The sequence below is a fragment of the Lonchura striata genome, chromosome 5, assembly GCF_050655825.1.
Source record: "Lonchura striata isolate lonStrDom1 chromosome 5, ASM5065582v1, whole genome shotgun sequence".
NCBI lineage: Eukaryota > Metazoa > Chordata > Aves > Passeriformes > Estrildidae > Lonchura > Lonchura striata.
The window spans coordinates 63,537,394-63,559,166 of record NC_140707.1 but is presented as its reverse complement, the minus strand read 5'-3'; the positions used below and the strand labels follow the sequence as shown (position 1 = coordinate 63,559,166).

At 43.6% G+C, this 21,773-nt stretch overlaps 1 protein-coding gene across 8 annotated transcripts in view; it reads right to left on the bottom strand.

Annotated features, from left to right (window-relative positions):
- TRAF3 (TNF receptor associated factor 3) overlaps positions 1-13,259 on the bottom strand; it is a 66,104-nt gene extending 52,845 nt beyond the window's left edge. For 5 of the 8 annotated variants that reach the window (XM_021541365.4, XM_021541373.4, XM_021541372.4 and 2 more), the window contains exons 1-3: positions 13,094-13,232; positions 12,724-12,858; positions 12,046-12,101 (exon numbers count right to left, since the gene is read on the bottom strand). The gene's annotated coding sequence lies outside the window, so the exon portion shown is untranslated. Of the gene's footprint in view, positions 1-12,045; positions 12,102-12,723; positions 12,859-13,093 lie in introns of all 8 variants that reach the window. The other 3 variants (XM_021541371.4, XM_085580781.1, XM_085580783.1) reach the window with 3 other exon arrangements.
- Positions 13,260-21,773: the final 8,514 nt, after the last annotated feature.

Sequence of the window (21,773 nt, the reverse complement as noted above, 5' to 3'; positions counted from 1 at the left end):
GCAAATCCTTTCTAAAGTATTCTGTTCTACTGAAACATTCTCATCCCTCACAGTACATCAAGACATCCCATCTTATTTTTCTTCTCATAGACAATTTACCTATGTATTTGCCAGCAAAAGCCACGTTGATGGGAACAGGAGAATGAATGAGAAAGGTCTTCTGACTCTAGTAACAATATGCTTCTTTCTAAATTGAAACCTAGTGATGGGGGCTGCCTCCACTGCCCAACAGAACCAACCTGTAATTATGGAGAAAGACAAAAAAGCACAGGCAGAACAGAAAACAAAAAGCATGTTCTTTTCTGTTATCTGCTGATGCATTCATTCATCTAAAGGCCTGAATTCTATGCCTGGAACACACAGACCATGACCAGCAATGCTGCTGCATTGCTGAAGTAAAAAGCAACATCTCCATGTAGTAATTACCAAATCATTCTCTTGAGTCCTCAGCACAGCTCCCCATGTGTCCATCAGTGCACCTGGAATGAAAGCAGCAGCACAGCTGTTTCCTGGGATAGTGAACACTGCTCCTCACCTGCAACCAGCCCCTTCTGGCCAGTCTCGACAGTGCTGTACTTACAGGAAATCATCTTTATCCACACTTGCATCAAGTGCTCACCCTCCATCAACTGGCACGCTGTGCTCCTGATTTGCCTTACTTAAAAAACTACAGCCAGAAAAATACTGGCTTTTGTGAGTCTGCCTCAGGTCTTCCACTCAAATCTCAAGAGCAAGCACAGCTCTTCCCATCATGTTAAACATCTGGAAATCATGCTGGAGCAAGCTTAATCTGCTGCTTTGCAAGATGGCCCAGCAGAGCTCAGAACCCTTGGAGCTACTCTTATAAACTAAGGTAACACCATAAAACACCATTGCCTCCATTCAGATAGGAACATAATGGCAGAGAAGCTTCAGTAATTCTTGTCTAATGCTTTATCTCCACATGGTACAGGGAAGAATCTCAGTACAGTAATCGGAAACAAAAAACCTCACAGTGCAAATTAGGAAAAAAACCCCAAACAAAACAAAATAATCACACAAGAAATAAAATACTAATAAAAAACTTAGAGCAGAGATAAAGGATGAATTAGAAAAACAGATCCTTGCAGAAGCAACAAACAGCTGTGTTCCAGCCTGTAGCCCAGCCCCTGCTCTAGGCCTCTGGTGAATGAGAAAAAGGAGATGATGAAAGCAGGCAGAACACCACTGCACACCTGAAAGACTCCTAGTTCTGTAATGAAGACTTGTGTCTTTCTACAGCACTCTGCCTGCTGACAATGTGTCCTGTATGGCATATTGGCTCCCCAGACTTCACACCCCCAGTCCAGCTATCCCCAAGTCTAAGTACACACTGGAGACAGCCACCAGAAACAATTACAGCTGGGCAGACTGCAGGCAGTGGTCACTGCTGGAACATGTGGAACACTCCAACATCTCTCCCCCATGCATTTCTCCCTCATTCGGTATTGGCAGTAGATCAGTTTTATCAGTTAACATTAAAAATTCACCAGCCTCATTTCAATTCTCACACTGCCTGCTTTTCCCAAGTTAGTTTGGATTGTCTACCTAGTTCTGCCACAGTCACAGCAAAGCTGTGATACTGACAAAGAGGACAGTGGATATCTGCAGGAAGAATGACCCCAAGTCACCACTTATCCAGATTAATAGCCTACATCATCTTAAAACAATGGAAGCTGAACTCTTCTGTATTAATTTGCAGCCATTGTACACTAACCTCTTCACTCTTGCAGTGAACATCTGGATAAGAAGTGCAGCTGTAGGGAAACACCACCTCAAAAGTCACTTGTATCCAAACATTAAAGCTTTCTTAAAAACATTTCTATTCACAGGAAAATGAGTAGACACCAGAAGAACAGAGAGGCATCAGTTTTAAGGAATGCATCATATGGGCTCAGGGAGCTCTAACAGGGAATAAGGCCATACAGAAATCTTATTAAAACACTCACTAAATGCTCATTTCTATCTGATTTAATGTCTGTAATACTTGGCAATAGGCTATGATGCTTGAGCCCTGGTAACTGACTACAATATTAAGATATTTGTACATCTTTATTTGGCATTCCTACCTCTTCCTTGGAATTTACTATACTTGCAGTAGCGAAAAAAACCAAAACAAGACAAAACAAAACCCAAACTAAAATAATTACAAAATCATGTTTTTTACCATACACTTCAAAACATCATACAACATAGAACTCGTGTTCAGCAGTGATTTAAACACTAGGTTTAAAGGTAGAAAGTGAGTTCCAGTACTATGCAGCTCTGAGTGATGAAGACAGACAATTTCATTTTGGTGTCAGTAACAGCATCAAGCCTGACACATCGCATTTAGTCTTAACATCAGGCTCTAGAATTTCATTTAATAACTCAGGGCAGCCATCCACATTTATTATCAAGAGCTTTCCTCTACGTCAATAAATTCTTGCCCAGGCACACAGGACATGTACTCATTTTTCAAAAGATACCTGTGCAAATACAATCCTCCATTTATGCAAAATCTTGTGTTTGATAATTTATTTACTACTTTTTTTTTTTAAGCAGAAATATACCATCCCACTCATTTTTGGTGGATATACCACAACTCTGCTCTTATCACGCCCTAGGCCTCCCCTCACTTTCATTCTTCACCTAAAAAAAACAAGGCACAACCTCAATACACTACAATATTTTGTCACTACTTCTCTGTCCCATGTCCTCTCTGATCAACGTGACAGTAAGACATGCTGTGGGATGCCATTTTGGCTGTAGGAGCAACACTCCTCAATCAAGAGTCTAAGCACAGCAAAATGCAGTGACAAATCCTGCTAATTGCCAAATCTTAGCCTGTAAACACAATCTCCTAACCACTTGAAAGTCAAGGTAGGAGGAAGAAGCAAGGCTAGGTTTTGTTAATTTTTAGGTATGTACTAAGACAGTGCAGGATACTATCAGCCTTCTCTCCATACACTATCCTGGACAATGTCAGAATCAAGGCTTTCTATTCAAGGTGACCAAGCACAACTTTCATCCTTCCTGATTGGTTTCCACCTTCAGCTTTGGCCTCACTCATCAAACCAATCAATAACCAAGCAATGACAAGCTCACATTTGATACGACGTCGTATGGCTGGACATCATAGCTGCTGTCTTTTAATTGCCCCTTTAAGGGTTATTATTAGCCAGCTCTAAGTTATTATTAGCAAACTGATAAAACACTAATGGCCAAGTTCTCTCACGTGACAACTTGTCCATTTTTCCACTTATCACAACGAGTTACTCCAAAATAAGTGATGAAGAACGAGGAGAACTATCCCCCTATTACTTAAACCTGCTGTATTACTTACTGTTATGTTTTGAGGAACCAATAGCATCTGACAATTACACATTTTAATCCTGGCCAAGGTTAGAAAGCCAACAAAGATTTTTGCAAACTCCTCTATTTCTCTTTAAAAACAGAAAATTGCATGTGATACCCACTGGCTCTCTCACACCACTTCAACAGCTGTTAAACTCAGGTCAAGACTGTTAAACTAGGCTTCCAGCTGCTAGATCTGAAATAATTTAAACTTTCTAACTCTAAGAAGTGGATTTTGCTATGCTACATCTTCTTCAAAAGAAAGAAAAAAGGATTAGTCTCAGTTTCTTATGAAAAATTGCATCTCTTGCATTTTTTGCTCAGTGCATTTTAATGCTACTGAACTTTTTTTGCTAGCTGGTTATAGTTACCTTGATTCTGTAAATCACACTAAAAATACTTCTACCTGTAATGAAAAGAAACCAAATGTGACTAACTTAATTGCTCTTGGCTAAGATCCTTTCTAATAATTAAGTTTGGTTTTTTTTTTCCTACTCACAGCTCTGTGGTCTGGTAGAATTCAGCAAGACCTCAGCAACCTCATTCCACTATCTCTGAAGCAATCCTACCAGCAAGGAGTACTTAAATTAACTTTTAATTTAGTTCATATCTCAGCTCTAACTACTGCAGAGAGAGTCAAAGGTCTAATCACAGGTGTTTAGTACAATTCCAGATGCCAAGTCCTGTGTAGAACTGGCAGATAAAGAGTTTAGCCATATCTCATACTTTTTGAGCATCAATTTCACACCACAGAGGCCAACCTACAGCATTTAAGATGGTACTCAATGCCTCTGTGTGTGTAGGCACCATCTTTGTTCCCTTAGGTTCTTCTAAATTCAGTAGTCAGTCAAGGCTTAAGCAAAGAAATACCACCACGATGTGTTTAAGTTATAACAGAACTCTTTAAAATTAAATGCTAGTAGACAGGGTAAAAGAGATCACAGGAACTCAAAAGATTCACAAGAGTGTTTTTGCTATATTAGTCAAATTAATTTTGGGATTTTAAAATAAAATATTTCTTGAGACTGCAGTTCTTTAATGCTACAGTATCCCCATCTACAAGGCAGCAGGGTATGAACATAATGGAGTCAACACTTGCACAGATGAAAGCTACAACAGAGGCAGCTGCTAAAATCTAAATCACCCACACAAAAAGCATATGATTGATTCCTTCCATTCCTCCTTCCCATGATGACAGCCTGATTTTTTAGTATTTTATCTAATCACTTCAAACTGAAAAAACCCCATACCTTAGCAAGTATTCCTGCCTTTGAAAAGTTTATTTTAATAAAGACCTTAAAAAGAAAAATACAGACATGGAAATAGTTCTAGGCAGAAGCCTGCTTCTATTGGGTATATAAATATTTCAATCCCAGCAGCACCACCTAATGGAGAGCTCACCAATTTTCCCCATTCTTTAACATAACAAATATTTGAGTTTGGAGGTGTTAACAACTGATACTTTAGCACATGGCCTAATTATTCCCCTACAAAATCCGATTAGCAACAAGAGAAGCCAAACCATTTCTCTATAGACAATCACGGTCCTTTTTTCTGCACACACCCACATTAGTCATACAGAAATTTCTTAAGTACACAAGACCTTTGTTTAACCAGGAGATAAGATTTTAGGAAGATTTTAGTTAGAATTTATAAAAAAACCCAAACAACAATAACTGTGCAGTAGTTCCAGCTACCTTAGGCATGCTTCAGCTTGTCCTCAGAAAGGAAAACATAGATGTCACTACCTCTGAAGTGTACAGAACATTGACAAACCCCAACCTAAGATGAAGTTATGCATTCCCAGACATCTTCAGGCTGCAATTCTGCTATAAAACACCCTATGGGAGATGTGCAGCAATTTATTGTAAGCATTAATAAAGTGTGCAGCACAATGCTTGTAAACATCCATCATTTATCTCTTGCCAATAGACATGACAGAACTTATGTATAACTGGATACACAAGAAATCGGTTTTTTCCTCACCACCTTTTGTCCTCTGTGTTTGTTATATAAATCACAACACTAAGTAAGGGCTCAACTCGTTGAACTTTTCCAATTAACTCAGCATATGGACACTTGTCCTGGAATAATTCCCTTTTTATGTATGGCTCAGAGGACTTTCAAAGCCTGTCTGCCCGAGCTCATATCAAAACAGTCAGCTAATATACTGAGAGTTCATACTGAAAAAAAAAAAACAAACAAACAAAAACACCACCAAAATCATAGTCATTAATTCTGCAAAATTACAGCATCATACTTTGGCTATATGTACTAAAAGCTTTATTTACACAAACAGAATAATTCCAAGCTTCTTCCTTATTCATTTTGAGAGAGTCTCCTCTGCAAAAATACACAGAATGCAGTGGGTAGATATTTATTTGCTTGTCCTAAAGCTTTCTTTAAAAAGCAAACAAAAGCACACATAAAAACAAGCTAACAAAAAAAAAAAAAACAAACAAAAAACAAACCCAATACAATGACAACAAAAAAAATCTCAAACATCAACCAAACCACACAAACTACCAAAAGAGTAAATCTCCCAAAATTCCCTCAAGATCTTACTGGATAAAATACTGAAAGTTGCATGTCTAAATAATCCTTTTCAAAATGAAAGTGCAGTTCTCAGGAATTTGCAAGAAGGAAAGAGGAATAGGGGAAATTTATGGTGCCAACTAGTGAAAAATGTCTGATGAAATTCAATACTCAAATGATAATAAACTTGTTTTATCTTCCTAGATATTGCAAGAGAATTCTTCTGTCTATGCTCAAAACCACACTGCTACAAAAACCACCTGCCAAACAATATGAGCAACACAACAGCAATATCTACTAGCTGAACTTCAGCATAGGATTCATTGGCATTCCCATCACATATTGACACCGCGGGTGAGTAGTGAGATGTATTTGCTAATCTGAACTATAGCAGGCTCAGGTTCTGCAGATTGAAACATGATTCAAATCCTGACAGAGAACAGGATACTACTGACTTTAAGGGATACTGCATGCCATTAACTTCAAATGAAGTTAGCACAAATCCTTTATTCCCTGCTCCCCACCAAAATACTAATTGGAGAATGGAATGAAAATGCTACTGCATCAAAGGGTTCCAAAACTGCTGGAGAGGCACACACGCAACTCAGCAATCTTCATTTATTTAGGTATCCAACCTCCTCCTACTCAGACTACCAAATGGTAACATTTTGAGAACATGGCATTTTACAACTACAAGCACTTTTACCTTCATCTACCAAATACGGAACCGTACTCTAACCAAGTTCAACCACAACAGCTGTAATGATAAAAACATTCCCAAGCACAACATCCTCTCAAGGATGCTGTGTTGAACAGAAAAGAGGACAGTGGAAAGGATGGAATAAGAACAAGTGTAGAATCACAGACTTATGCACTTCAGACAACAGTAGGGAACACTGCAGTCTATCTTTGGGGACCTGGAAGAGAAGACTATGTTAATTCACCTGGAGTGGGAGGTGGGGTAGAGAGGGACTCACAGAAGCACATAGCTACAGAGACGTCAAAGAAAAGTGGATTTTGCAGACAGAAATTACTTGCCAGAGTGTGAAAACAGGTACAATCCTGGAAACAGGTATTCCAAGAAAAAAAAAATAATTACATGAATGGAAGTAAAGGTGAGAATGCAGTTACTTTGCTCAAGCGCAAGGATAAAACCACCTTGGAATAAAAGTCACCCGTTAACAACTCTAAAATTGCGAGAAATCTGATTGAAAGCAGGTCAAAATAAGTCATTTCTAAGAATCAGAAGGACCAGCTGGGGAAATCAAGAGCATTTATTCTGTCTGGACAAACAAGATGGAAGAGAAGCACAGCACAGACAAGAGCAATCCATTGGTAACTGAAGAGCTTAAATGCAGAAAGTGGAGTCACTTGGGATGGTTTAAAGGAGATTAAAAGAAGAAAAAGTTAAATGAAAATTATGAAGTTATGCTTCCTGTGCAAAAATCAAGGTTTACATCTGCGAGTCATTAATATACAAGCCTCAACATACAAAGCAACCCACTCTCACAAGGTTCCTCTATGTGTAGACACAGAGTGGGCACAGTCAATCTGGTACAGCACACAAGATCTTCATTATAAAAACCTCTAATAATTGCTCTAATTATCTCTCTTGCATGTAGAGAGATGAGGTTACAAAACAAAATCCATTCACATAGCTAAAATTTGGTTTATGAGCTGAGCTTTGCTGTTACAAAGTGGCACAAGTGCCACCCAACCTGGCTCCATAAAATAAGTAAGAAAATATTACTTTTCTACAACATTCAAAGGAGAAAGCCAGGAACAAGTACAAGCACGGGAACAACTACCACTGAAAAAATTCTGTCCTGTACACTCAGCTTCATAGAGCCCTGCATGTTTGCTGTGGGCATCAATGGAAGAGCAAAGCAAGAGCTGTTTCCTGTCCCACAAGGCTGACGGTGCAGGATGGCACAGCTCTGCAGACAGGCAGGACTGGATGCCTCCACACAGCACTTGTAATTCACTCACTTTATCAACAGATGACGCTTGCACTGCCCTGCTGGGTCTCAGCACCTCATCATTTTTATGTCCTCAGATCATAGGAAAGTACCACTATTCCCATGTTATTACAGACTGGGAAAATGGTCTGTATATGGAGCAAGCAGCTAGACTCAAAATAAGCCACTAGCTGCATCAAGGTTATTTTCAGAACTCCAGTCAGCTACCACCTAAACCTGCACAACACCCAAGTTTCTCTTTTCTCTCCCAGCATATATTCCACACTTAAGAAAACATCCTGACAAGGCTGATAACCTCAGGAAGAACATCAAGTTCAAATGCATGAGAAAACAATAAACAAAACAACTGTGGATGAAGCATCAGCAGACTCATCCTGGTAATCCCAACAAAGTCCTAACCACTTGACTGAGACATCACACTTCCTCTCACTCTGTTTCTTAGGCACACCGAGTTCTGATTTTTCCTGGCATGGCAAAAAGTTTAAAGAGAAGGAAGTGACACTACTCTTAACTGGCCTGTGGTTTGATGATGAGAGTACTCCCCTGGGAAGGGGGAAACTTGGACTGGAATCCCCCTTCTGCCCCTGGGACTCGGACATGATGTCACATCACTCAGCTCTGCGACATCAAAGCCCCTGGTTGGTTTGGCCCTAACTGAAAGGCCCAGGTACACACATCTACAGGAGTGACAGAAAGAACACCAAAACCCAGCCTCCAGGTCTCCTGGTTTTACACTGGCACCTGCAGTGGACCATCTTCTCTTTCTTGATAGATGTCAAAGCTTGCAGGAACAAAGTGGCAGCCAGGAAGGCACTTCTCTTACACTAGCATCTGCAAGACACTTTTCAAGACAGACAAAATCCAAATTACTTGTTTTCCTAGACACCCAAGAAAGCTGTAGAGATGCATGGCATTTTGAGCTTGTCTTCCTTGCACATATCTTACTTTATATACAAAAGAATGGTTTTCACATTAATGAAGAAACCAAAACATGAGAAAAAAGTCCAGTATTGCTCCAAATATTAAATTTTTCTAATCATGAGCTACAATATAGCCATCACTAAAGCATGTAAAATGGAAGATTCATGACTTCTTTCACAAATATTTTTGAGAAGCATTTACTATTTGTGTGTGAAAAGATTCACTTTAGAGCATCTAAATTACTACAGAATTAGTAGCAACTTTTTGATGGCAAATAATCTACAGAATGTTTCCTCTACACATCAAAGAAAGCTATTTTAAAAATCAACATTTTATGAAACTGTATAAAATAATACCAGAACTATGAAATATTCCAACTTGAGGCATTCCTGATATGCCCACTGAGGTTCTAATGCCTGCAACTGGCAAAAATGCAAATCTTGATGTCCAAATACACAACACCCCAAGTTTCAGTAGAAGGAGTGAGCAGGGGATGGAATCCATCACACACATACAATACTGAACTTCTGCACACACAGACACGTTGAGACTTTGCTTCCCAGGCTGCCTTGACTAGATGAACAGCAGAACTTGAAATTCTACCGAAATCTCATTTTATACATGCAGAGTAAAGCAGTGGGGAAGAACAACAGAGTGGAAATCAAAGGCTTAAGATTTTTTGGGGGGTGGAGAGGATTAGTGACCTACAGTTGTAGTATATAATTTTAGAGACACTTGCCCTGTTAACCTAGATACAAAGCCAACAGTCAGGAGCAATTTGAAGTGGCAACAATATTTTTCCGTCAGGGCTCCAGAAGAGAAGATCTACATGAAGAAAACAAACACTCCCTCAAAGACTATGTAAATATCTCTCCCTCTCTCACACACATATGGAATTCTCAATACCAAATCACCTGTTGCTTCATTTTCTCCTTAAGTCCTAAGATGTTTCTACTGGATACTCTCCTTTCTTCCCTTAGATATCCCAAGAGCTTTTTAGCACTCGTTTCCTTTTCTCTTCTTTCCCATTACAAAAAGAGAGAGACAACACATCTTCCTACATTGTCAGCACCTAATGATAGTTCATTGTCAGCTGACTCCCTTTTTTTCCCAATTCTCTAGTCCCTCCACCTGCTGTAAGAAAGAAGACCAGAAAAAAATGAGACTATTTGTCAAAACTGAATATACTCACCTTAAACTATTCATTTATGAAGGCATGGGATTCCAGCAGGCGGAGCTGGGAAACCAGTTATATTCTCTCTGCCAGACCTTTACTACTGTAAGTTTCTACAGCACCACTTCATCACCACAGGTTAAAAAGTTTAAGATAAAAACTAGTGCAAGTTCAGCACTCCCTCTTGTGCTACAATCACACCTTTATTCTGTTGCACAAAACCACACAACTCTCCCTCCCCTGGCTTATGTTCCCCACATTTAATTTTGAAATCTCCAATGTCTCCCACCACTTCTGGTGTTCCTGAGCCAGACACCAAAAATTCAAGGAGGTTTCAAATACAAGCATTCTATTCAGAAAGTAGCCACAGCTCAAAAAAAAAAAAAAAACAAACAAAAAAACAAACACACACAAACTCAAGCCCTGGCAATTCTTTAAAGGAACTGTGCAGCAGTATACAGACACCTGAAATCAATGTGTAATGAGCAATATTCACACATCATAACATGCAGCACCTTCAACTAAGAAATACTAAAAACTCTAATGAAATCCAGTAACTACATCATCTAAGATAAGAGATCAGAATGTTGTGTTTTTACTATATCTATTCATACATATATCTATTCATTCATGCCAGTTTAGGATATTGGAGTAGATTTAAGTAATTCCTATTTTTAAACTGCCTTTTCATCCTAAGAACTATGATCAGCTGCTTATCAATCAAAAATCAAGGGTTTTTGCTTTTTGTATTTTCAGAGTTGCCATATCTACTATATAATATCTGGACTTCAGTACCAAGAAGCCATTCTTCTTCTCTCTTTAAGTGTTCATTATGGACAAGAACAAAGACCTGAAATACAACATGATCCCAAGATGATTTAAAAGACAAGCTCAATTAACATGGACTAGTAAGACTTCATAAATAATCTTTGGTCACTGAAGCTGATGTATCAACAGTACATATGCTTACACGATACTCAAATTCTCTGAATCCATGCAAAATGGCTTCTCAAAATTGGTATCATCAAACTTAATCATAGGAGGACTTCAGGAAAGCCTAAAGACTGGAGTCATTTAGCACCCCCTTTGATTAGAATTAATTTGCGTTGATAGTGAATGCACTTTATGATTCTATAATCTAAGTCCAGCTATTATCAGAAGCAACTCACCAAGTCATATTTCAGTAAAACACCTACCATCCTTGTGCTGGAACACCCCAACTTTTCTAACCCCCTAGTGCCGCCTGCCTGCAATGCCCCAGCTCACTGCACATCACTGTTTCCGTTACCAAGCTCTATGACAAGGGGTTTCCCAGTGCAGCCATCAAAAACTGATTCCGTCCAAATGTTCAAGTATTTCTCACCTTAAATGAACAGCCCTCTCCCTAATCACCACAAATAGCATTTTGATCTCAATCCATGTGTGGCATGAGCCAATGGTTCCTTTAAAAGGACAACATGTAGTGCATGCTATGGTCTCACCAGTTCTGAACAACCATCAGTGCAGCCTTTTAACCCAGGCTTCTAGGCAAGTCAATAGCCATTTTAAATGCAGATTTTTACTAACTACTTCAAATTATACTATTTCATTTGTCTAAGCTAGACACTGCTAGTGCACCTTTGCATCATGCACTAAACTCCTTTCCAGTCTGCGAATGCAAGTTCAGATTAGTGCTCAATAATGCTACGTGCATCCTATGGGACAAATCTGCAAGGAAAAACACACCATTCTACTCAAGAAATAGAAAACATGTCAATTACAATATACAGTATATAAGGCTCAAATCTCAACAAGCTAGAGAAGTCACAGACCCAAAGAGACAGCATATTTCAAATTGTATCACTGGAACTTCCCACATTTTACTACTACAGAAACAGCAAAAGATGAAAGATGCCCTAATGCATGGTAAAGATCCACGCAGAGGAGCACATACAGTCCGTCACGTCACATACAAGCTCTGATCGACAGAACATGAGATTACGCCTCTTAACATTAATACAATTTATCCTGTTTTTCTGCAGGTAATTCAGATCTCAGCCACTCAAAAGCAAGCACAAATAAAGCAAGACGTAAATGCCTTACCTTCCTATTTTACAAGCCACTGCAGTTCTCAGATTATGAGTCAGTCATAGGTTAATCTGCAGAGGAATGACTCAGTATAAACTTTTAAACATTCATTATTTTTTCTAACCTACAACACCGCGATTCATTCAACGCGCTAAAACGCGGCGTCGCGAACCAGCGCATGAAATGAATGGCGTGAAAACAAAACACTTTTCTTTCCGCTCACGGCAGGCAGACGGGGATAGCGCAGCGCCGGTGCGGGCGGGCGGGCTTTGCGAAAACACAACTCCGTGCGCGCCGAAGAGGGGCAGCTCCGCTGGCGGCGGCTCCGCTGGCGGCGGCTCCGGGCGCAGCCCCATGGCCGGGGAGCGGCGGGGGCTCCGCCGCAGCGGCAGCCGGGGGGACGCGCAGCCGGGACCGCGCTCCGCGCCAGGCGCGGCGCTGCCGGCAGTGCCCCTTTAAAGGCCGTCGGCCCGCCCCCAGCACTGCATATGGAGGGAGCCAGGAGCGAGCGAGCCTTCTGCATTCAAACGACACATCAAACGCCGCAAGCGCCGCCGCGGCCCCCGGCTCCGCTCCGGCCTCGCCTCCCTCCGCTCCCCGCACGGCGCACACGCACCGCGGGGAGCGGGGCACCGAGCGAGAGGAGCAGGGGAGGGAAGGGGGAGGCAGGAACAAGTAAGCGAAAAGGGGCACCTGCGAAGCCCTGGAGTGCGAGTGCGTCCGGGCAGGAGAGTCCGCGCCGCTCCGCCGCAGGCTGATCTATCCCCGGGCACCGGCCGCCACCGAGGTCCCGGCACGGGCTGCGGGTGCAGCGCGCTCGGCCCCTGCCTGCCAGCAGATGCCCCGGTCAGAGCTCAGTGCCCCCGCCGCAGCGCCCCCGGCTCCCGCCGCCCGCCCGGCCCCGTCCCCCTGCCCGCGGCGCCCGAGCGCGGGCAGCGAGCGCGGCCGGTGCCGGAGCCCCGCGCGGGAGCCGCCGCCACGGCGGCAGCGGAGCGCCCGCCCTCCCTCCTCCTCCTCCTTCTTCTCCGCCGCCCAGCCGAGCCGAGCCCCGCGGCCGCCCTACCTGCGAGCGTGTGCGGGGAGCGGGGCGGCGGGCGGCAGCTGGAGCCGGGCGAAGGCGACCGCCAGCCCGGCGGAAAGTCCCGACCGCTGTGCGCCGTCTCCCCCCGCCCCGCACTTCCTCTCCCGCCCGCTCGGGCTGGAAATCCCCGGCGAAGCCCGCTGCTCTCCCGGCTCCTCCCAGTCACCGAGGGCGGGCCCGGCACAGCCGCTCAGCGCGCAGGCGGCAGCCGGGGGCCGGGCTTGCCCTGGCCGCTGGCCCCGGCTGCACCTGATGCTGCTGTCACCCCCTCCCGCGGGCACGGCTCGGGCGAAGGGGCCCCGCGCCCGGCGAAGGAGGCGCGGGCTGGGCTGCGGGGGACGGCGCGTCCCGCTCCGGGCCGGCGTGGTGCCGGCGGAGCCGCGGGGGCTCGGCCGGAGGGCGGGCGCTGCTGCTGGGCGCTGGGGGAAGGAAGGGCGCGGGGGATGGCGCCGGGACGCGGGGCTCCGGGAGAGCGGGAGAGCCGCTGGCTTCCCCTGCCTGTCCCGAGGGAGGTGCAGCAGCCCCGCTCAAAGAGGCGCCTCCAACACAATAGCGTTTCTTAAACAAAGAAAACGCCAGTGGGAAGAATGGGAGGGAGCGAAAACAGCGGTTGGGAGCGGGAGAAGGGTCTGGAAGAGATGAGGAAAGAGCAGCGGGCCAGAGCCGCTCAGCCCCGGGAGAGGCCGGTCGGGGCGCCCCGGCAGCCGCCGGCCGTAGGTGCCAGCCCCGAGCCCCGGCGGCGGGCAGGGGGTGCGGGTGTTCCCTGCCCGGCGCCCCGGGGCTGCGAGAAGAACCCGCGTCCGTCCGCAGGCGACCGGGGAAAGGGGGCGGCGCTGGCAGCCCGTAGAACCTGTCGCTCCCGGCAGCCAGGTGAAATAAATGCCTGCGTCGTGCTCCGCTGGCTCCGCGGCGTGTCCCGACCGGAGGCATTTGTTCCGCCTGTACCGGCGGTCACGCTTTTGCACGGGGCATCGTTGGCTGTCGTGGCTCGTCGTGTCTCCGCCGCCTCACCGGGCTGCGGGGAGAGAGGGAGGGAGGGAGGGGGAGAGGCGGCTCTGGCGCAGAAGCAGCGCGGGGGCTCAGCCGGAGCCGGGAGCGCCCGGCCGGAGCTGGGGATGGGGGGCTTAGCCGGACCCTTGGTCCATGGTGGGCTGGAGGAATTGCCCCACCGGGGCATTCGCAGCCCTGGGTGCAGCGAAGAAGCTGGCAGCCGGGAGAGCCGCAGCTCTAAGGAATGTGCAGAGCTGAACACGGAGAAATGTGTGGTGTTTGGCTAATTTCAGTGGGATGAGGTCACCGTCCTTTTTGGACGCTGTTTATCGAGGGATCACTAGGGAGGAACAGTTGGATGCGTGATCCTGAACGGACAAGCTTTGCGTCATAGTTGCCGCTTGCAGCATTTCCACGCGTCCCGAAATCCATCCTGACCCTCCTCGATGTTCTTATCCCCCGGCTCTCCGTGCCGCCCACGCCACGCTGCCCTGCAAACCTAAACATCTCTAGCTCCGGCACTGTCCTCACCAGCCTCTAAATCACGAAGCTTGGCCGCGCTGCTAATTCCCTCCTGTGTGCTGTTTTTCCTCCTCATCCCACTTCTCTGCTTTCTCTCTTTCCCCCTCTCTCCCGCCTTTGCTGCTGTCCCCAGTCAAAGGCTGGCTTAGCTGTCAAGACAACTGCGGCTTTTGAAACGATGCCGTGAACCTGCCATCAGAAAGACAGGCTCAGATGGATGTCTTACGTGTTCTCAGCACTTGTTCAAGACTGCTTGGCTCTGGACCAGCAGAAAAGATTGTGCACCAAGCCTGGATTTCTCCAGCAGCAGGGCTGCAAATAAGTTTCTATCAGAGACAAACCTGCAATTTCCTCCTTTGCCACTCTTTTTGCTGTTGTATTTGTGTCCCCTTGTTTTGCCCTAAAAGAAAAGAAAAAATGGAGAAAGCATAATAGGATTCCAGTGCCTGTAGCTCTAGCAGCTGTGCTGATGTATTCTTCCCCAAAGAGAGAAAACAAATTCACATCCCGTTTAAAGATGTCAGAAGCCTTTCCACATTAAAAAAAATGTCTGTTGATGAAGGGATTAAATGATTATTTGATGAAATACCTACCATTTCAATTGCTTTGATACTTTTTTTCCATATTGTGATTCCAAAATTTTAGAGATTTCTAATACAATTATTACAGCAAGATATGTCACCAATGTTTAGTCTTTAATTGGTTTAGAATTCTGTGTTATAAGCAATATTCTCTCTGGGACTTAAAGTGTTGTCTCAATGCTGCTGTGATATGCAGAACACTTCTACTTGGCAATATTATTTAGAATATAGTCATTGGAGGGGTAGCTACTTAAAACAGCAGAAATTATAGTAAAGACCATGGAATAGCTCTATATTTTAGTAAATTGTTTGAAGAAGTAAAATAAAAGTGCATTACATTGGAAAATCACCTGAGAGGAAAGAATAAAAAATACCCACTGAGAGAAGAGCGATAATCCCTTACAAACTTGGACAGGGATACATATCTCCAAAAACTATTTGGAAGACATAGAAGAGCAAATGGCATGTGATTATGGGAAACTAATTTCTCAGCTACAGACTGGAAGGTACCACTGGGAACTGGTAGGGCTTAAATGTTCTGGAGTGTTGTAGAAACTCGATTTTTCAAGCAAACAGTCCATGAGAGAGGATGCTATTTTAGGACTGGTATTAATAAGCGGCAAGGACCTTGTAGAAGGCCAGAGTGTTGAAACTGATCATGAACGGAGTGATCACAAACTAATCCAGCTGAAGTTAAACTGCAAGAGGGACAAATGCAGATATTTGACTAAGACTTGGGATTGCAGAACAGCAAACTTAGAGGAATGGGGAAAATTCCTAAGGCTGACATGATGGATGAACCCAACGATGATTTTTACTTAGAGATATGGGAAGAAGGAGCAAATAACAATTGCCAAAGCAAGGATTTGTTCAAGTTGAAAAGGCTAGAAGCAATACCCTGTGCCTAAAACAGTATAGTGAAAGAAGGAGGGTGGTGATGCTGGTAGCCTTGGGTCTACTGCTCTGACCTTACTATGGGGGTGAGTTCCTCCATGAGAAAATGACTGTGAGCTGCCAGCAGAATGGCGATGGAAAAGACTCACTTGAGTCTATGATGCACAAAGTATGGTATTTTTAGTAGAGAGAGGGAAGTATTAATATGGCTTTACACAGCACAGCTGAGGAACCTCATTTGGAAAATTGCGTCCAGTTCTGGTGATTTACGGTCAGAAAAGATTGACTCAGGTTGCCACAGGTGCAGAAGGGGAATACTGGGGTGACAAGGGAGCAGAATATCTGTGTTCTTGAATGGGAGCTGCAAGCAAGCAAACTTAGCTTCCTCAACTAGCCAAATTAAGCCAAAATAGCGTGATTCAGGCAGTAAATATCAAGGAAAGAGTATCCTTTAAATTAAAAGATTATGTTAAAACAGTGATGCATGGTCATAAATTGGTCATGAGTATACTTAGATTGAAAAGCTTTCTAACCATTCCAAAAGCAAGCAAACAGTACTCCAGGAACAAACACCTACATGGTTTTAAATCAGGTCACCATGCTTTGTTGTGTCCAAAGGGTATCTGAAGACAGCTGAGCTGCTGACCTTTGACATTGTACTGTAATCATTCCCAAGTTTCAGGCCTACTTCTGGTCCTCTCCCCCATCTACATTTGGCTTGTGAGGTTTTTTTCAACTGCCTCTGAGGCACTGGAAATTAGTCAGAGACCGGATGTAGAAAGGGCTGGTGACATTAAGTCATCAGGTGGTTTGTGGTGGATCTTGCTCACAGGCATACTGTGATTGCCAGATTTGTGTCACCACAAAACCTTTTCCCTCAGGTGTTCCCCTTGCCACCTTCTCAGAATCTTCTGGGAGATTTACTTGGTAAATATCTTGTTGCATGGGTACTGGTTATAGTGTTCTCTGATATTGTGCTTGAGAGGTTTAGCCTTTTTTTAACTGCAGCTCTTAATGTTATTACCTCTTACCAAAAGGGTTTGGTGACTCTTGGTGAGTGAGGATGCAGAAAAGTTATTGCTCTGAGATCTCCTAAACAAAATGGTTATCATGTGTTTATAGAGGGGGATCTATTCCCAGTCCTGTCTTCTCAGAGGTGGCATCAACAGGTTATTTTTAATTCTGGAAGTAAACCTGAGAGAGGGAGAGAGAAAGAGGGCAGCAAACCATTGTTTCTTGTGTGAATTTGCTTATTGCAATTAACAGTCATTCAGCTGAACATTTGTAATTTGGAATGGTACAGTACATCTTTATTAACCCTGCTGTTTCAGGTGCAATTTGGCACTGCTTCTGTATGGAATGCTAACTATTAAGTGTCGTAGTTTGTGTGCTTCACATGGCTTCTCCACAGTTTCTGCAGAAGGTGGTTATGGTTTTTTTCCTAATCAATACCTATTGTGGATCTGAGCAACACGAGGCAGGAACCACTTTCTACATTTCTGGCACTGATGCAGTTTTTTGACTTGCAGCTTCCTCATCCTATGCTCTAGATTGGAGATGCTTATTAACCGAATAATAAAAACATTACATTTATATTCTTTTTTATTGCTGAAGCAATGCCCAAGAGGATCTGTATTGTGGGAATACACATTAATTTATTGCATCCTGTACATGAGATAGGGGTTCCTCAGAGTTTATTTCAACTGCTACTAGGCAATAATGTCTAATGTGATAGCCCATTTATTTAGGGGAAGAAAATTCCCCTGCCCAAGCTATGATTTTCTATTTTAATTTCCTAAAAAGTAACGGTTTTCCAAATGACAAGCATTTAAGGAGAAACATTCCTCAACTCTTCCAGAAGTAAGTTATATGTGCCTTTGTGCTTTTACTATGTAACATTTTTCTTTCAAGTTAATTTTAATTCCCAAGTCAACTTACAGAGCTACTTGACACTTGGCAAGGAATATTAGTATGGCATAACACAACTGTGTCTCAGTTATCTTAAGGCCTTCTTACTCTCTTGTTGAGACTATTAAAAATATATTGAGGTCCCCAGGCTCCCCTATTATCAAGACTGCCATTGTGCCCATGCCAAATTGACTTTGGAGTCAAATGACATTTTGGAGGGCATGTCAGTGGATTCCCAAAGGGGCCTGCAAAGTGGTTCACGTGAACTCTAAGCTGTGCCTGGAAAAAGAGACAAGACACAGCTCCACAGCAGGGGATCACTAGAGCATGGCAATGCCTCAGCCATACATCTGCCTCTCAGTATGGCTGCAAAATCAGAGCCGTGATGGGAAGAGTGCAAACTCAGCAAGATCAGCTCTCCACCATATGGAGATTTCCCCGTGACAGCTGAAACTGAATATAACTGATAAAAGCATCTTAAAGGCTGCTTTGTGCCTTTAGAGCAGCACAAAGAAGCTTTATCAGGAAGAAGGTTTTGGTCCAAAAGATTTCTCCAGACATAAAGTGTCACTTATTATGCTCGTTTGTAACTGCAAGGACTCTGTTGAAACCTGGCAAAGTAAAAGGCTGACATGAATATAACAGCTGTATTGATTTATTCAGATGCCCTCATTTTCTGGATGAAACATCCTTAGGTTATCCTGATATTCTTAGGATCTTTTGTCCACAAAGAATCTCAGAATCTAATCTTACAAGAGAAAACGCCTTACCTAACATTACCAGAAAGACCAGGTGGGTATACTTTCAATGCTGAGTGTCTTTCATTATTGTAGAAATTGTTACAGGCTCTTCTTCAGTAATCAATAGCAGCTCTTCCTTCAGAGTGATGTAACTACTTTTGCTTTCACCTTTTCAGCATGTAGTTATGGGAACACCAAACAACCTGTGAGAATCAGGCTTAGAAATAATTTGAGAAGTGGTCACTGTATCATAGTTTTCCTGGCTGCCAGCTTAGCTGTGTGCCTTACACCCAGTGTTGTCAGAGCATCAGAACAGGTCTGAGAGGTTTTTCACCCTCCCTTTTATTGACAATGCTCTAGGTAGTTCTAAAGGGGTATTTCAGAGTATTCTGGAAGGTTGTTTGAGCCTCTGGCTGTTCTTTTGCTGTAAGTAAACTGTCTGTAAAAGGTGCATTTCCAAAGCCTGAAGTATTCTGTCCTGAATTCACGTGCAGCCTGACCCAGGCAGACCAGCCAGGCTTCAGTACTGAAGAGATTACACAGGATGGGACCTCTGTGTTTGCTGTCCTGGCAGATTCCTGAAGAGTATCCAGTCAGGAGAATCACCATATAAAGAACAGTTGTTATAGAAGCCTAGAGGAAACCACTTCTCTTGTCACAATGTTTTCCTTTGTCTTAACCTACATCCAGCCCTCTAGTGGATCCACACTTGTGGGATTCAAGATGTGCACACCTGTATGACAGCATAAAGTCCTTCTCTCTGGCTTTTACCTTAAAGCTTGTAGTCCCTTGTTGATCTACCTCATATGACTCCACAGTTTTTCCCACTGTTCTTTGCAATTTTCTCACCTTGTGTAGGAAAATGGTAATTCAGATTTACAGTTTCCCAGGTACCATTCGTTCTGTCTCATGACAGTATGCATAAAATGAGGTTACTAGAGAAGCAATAATTATCCAGCTGTTTGTCTGAAGATACCTCTGAGCTGGATTCTATTTATCCACCTGGGTCTTGAGATTTAGGAGACATCAGCATATTCACTGGATGATATTTAGAATGATTTCACTTTCACCTATAATTTTTTATCACAGGGGTTGGAGAGGTTTCCAACCTGTGCATATGAACAAAATGACTAAAAGTGCTCCAGGTTGTATTGGGAAGAGAGTGGCTGTCTTGGGATGAAAACAACTGGCTGTCTTAGCAACCCCCACATAGTGCATTGCTAAAACCCAAGGGCAGGTATCTAGTTTAAATGTATCTTCAGGGAAGCATGATTATATTCAAATATTTTCCTTGCTGAGTTTCAGCAGTCTCTATATTAAATATGCTCAGTTTTCAAGTAAAAAAAGTAAAATCCAAGTGCTCTCAGGACAATTTCAGCCTAGCCCCTATGAATCAAGCTTCCCTTCTTCTCCTTTCTTACTGCTTATGATGAATGCTCTGTAAGCCACATTACACCCTAATCAACATTTGCATAATCTTTACTATCTCTGTGATTGCAATATGAGGGGGTTATATATAAGCTAGACAGTAATTAACAAGAGCTAGAAAGAGCCCAGTTCCAATGATTAGCATGAGGCAGCAATGATTCAAGAGCTGTGAGTCTTTCATGTGCAGGATTTGGAAGAGAGCTGCCCTGCTAAGGGAACTACTTTGACTTTCTTAATCAGGAGGGACTATTCAGATTTTTGGGTGCACCTGTTGGATATTGTGTCTTCAATTACTGGCTATAATCTCCTACAATTCCACTGCAGAGGCTGCTGTTTTGGTATTGGGGGGATAACAGAGAAGTTCTGTTGGCATCAACCCACACAAGAGCCATGTCCACCAGAGAAGAAGCCCTTCCTGCTCCCCTAGATGCTGAAAGACCTGCTGTGGAAGTGGTGAAGCACCAGCTAAGATTCTGCAAAACTCTGAACTGGGAGGATTAGAAAAAATCCCTTGGAGCCATCAGATGATTGGAAAGAGGTGAGCCTGACAAAAGTGGCTTGAAGATTTTCCACAGTAAATATATGCACTACTTCTCTCAGCAGGGGTCACCTGCTGTAGCCATGGGTTCGTGTCTCAGTCACAGGCATCTCCCTGCTGAAAAATGGGCAGAGGAGAGTAACACTTTGCTCTAGCTGTCCTTGAAACTCAGAAAGGTTGCTTAGGCTGCAGCTCCATCAAGAACTCTTGGAGAAGCAGAAGACTTAAGGAGTGGTCAGCTTATAGGAAAAACTTAGTAATCTGCTGCCAGTGTAGAAAAGGATTCTTTCCAAATCAAAATTAATTGTGTATTTATTTGTTCATAAGAACAGATACTTATAGAACAGAACCTGTTGTCAAACTGCAGGCAAGCCCAACACTTGTAATTTTAGCAGATGGAGCTAAAGGAGCCCCAGAATATTCTAAGGACAATCCTCTCACTTTAATAATAGCAGGCAAATGTTGTGAGTGGGTTTGAGGACAAGGAGCTGCTGTGTTCAGCCTCAAACAGAACAGCTCAACTCTCAGGATCCTCAGGGAGCTGAGACAATGGGACTTCACCTTTCCCTAGGTCACACCACAGCAGTTCCCAGGTCCTTCAGTTTTTCATCCTTCCTAGTTTGTATCCCAGAGAGATAAAAGAGAGATAAGAGCCTTTTTCTGATCCTGTGCTGCTTTCCTGAGTTCAGTCTTCAGTGTCTGCTCCAGCTGCTAAGAAAAATGCTTTCACATCCTGAATTAAATGCTCCTCTGTTGAAGACAGATGCGAGTTAAAATGCACAAAATCTTACATCATCTTTGCACTGAATTAAAAGCCACAAAAAGCAAATTCTTCTTTGGCCTCATTCTTACCTAGGGAATGCTAATTTGTCTTTGTGCCATTGCTGCAGTCTGACACCAATGTAATCCAGAGCAGAAAGAGGCTCCAAACCTCTCCTGGGCTGGTTAAGATACTGCACAGTCATAAAACCAAAACCCAGTATCCCTCCCTCCTCCAGTTCCCCCAGGGTATCAGGAAACATTCTGGTCTTAGGTCCAAAGTGGAAAGCTGTGGTATTTGC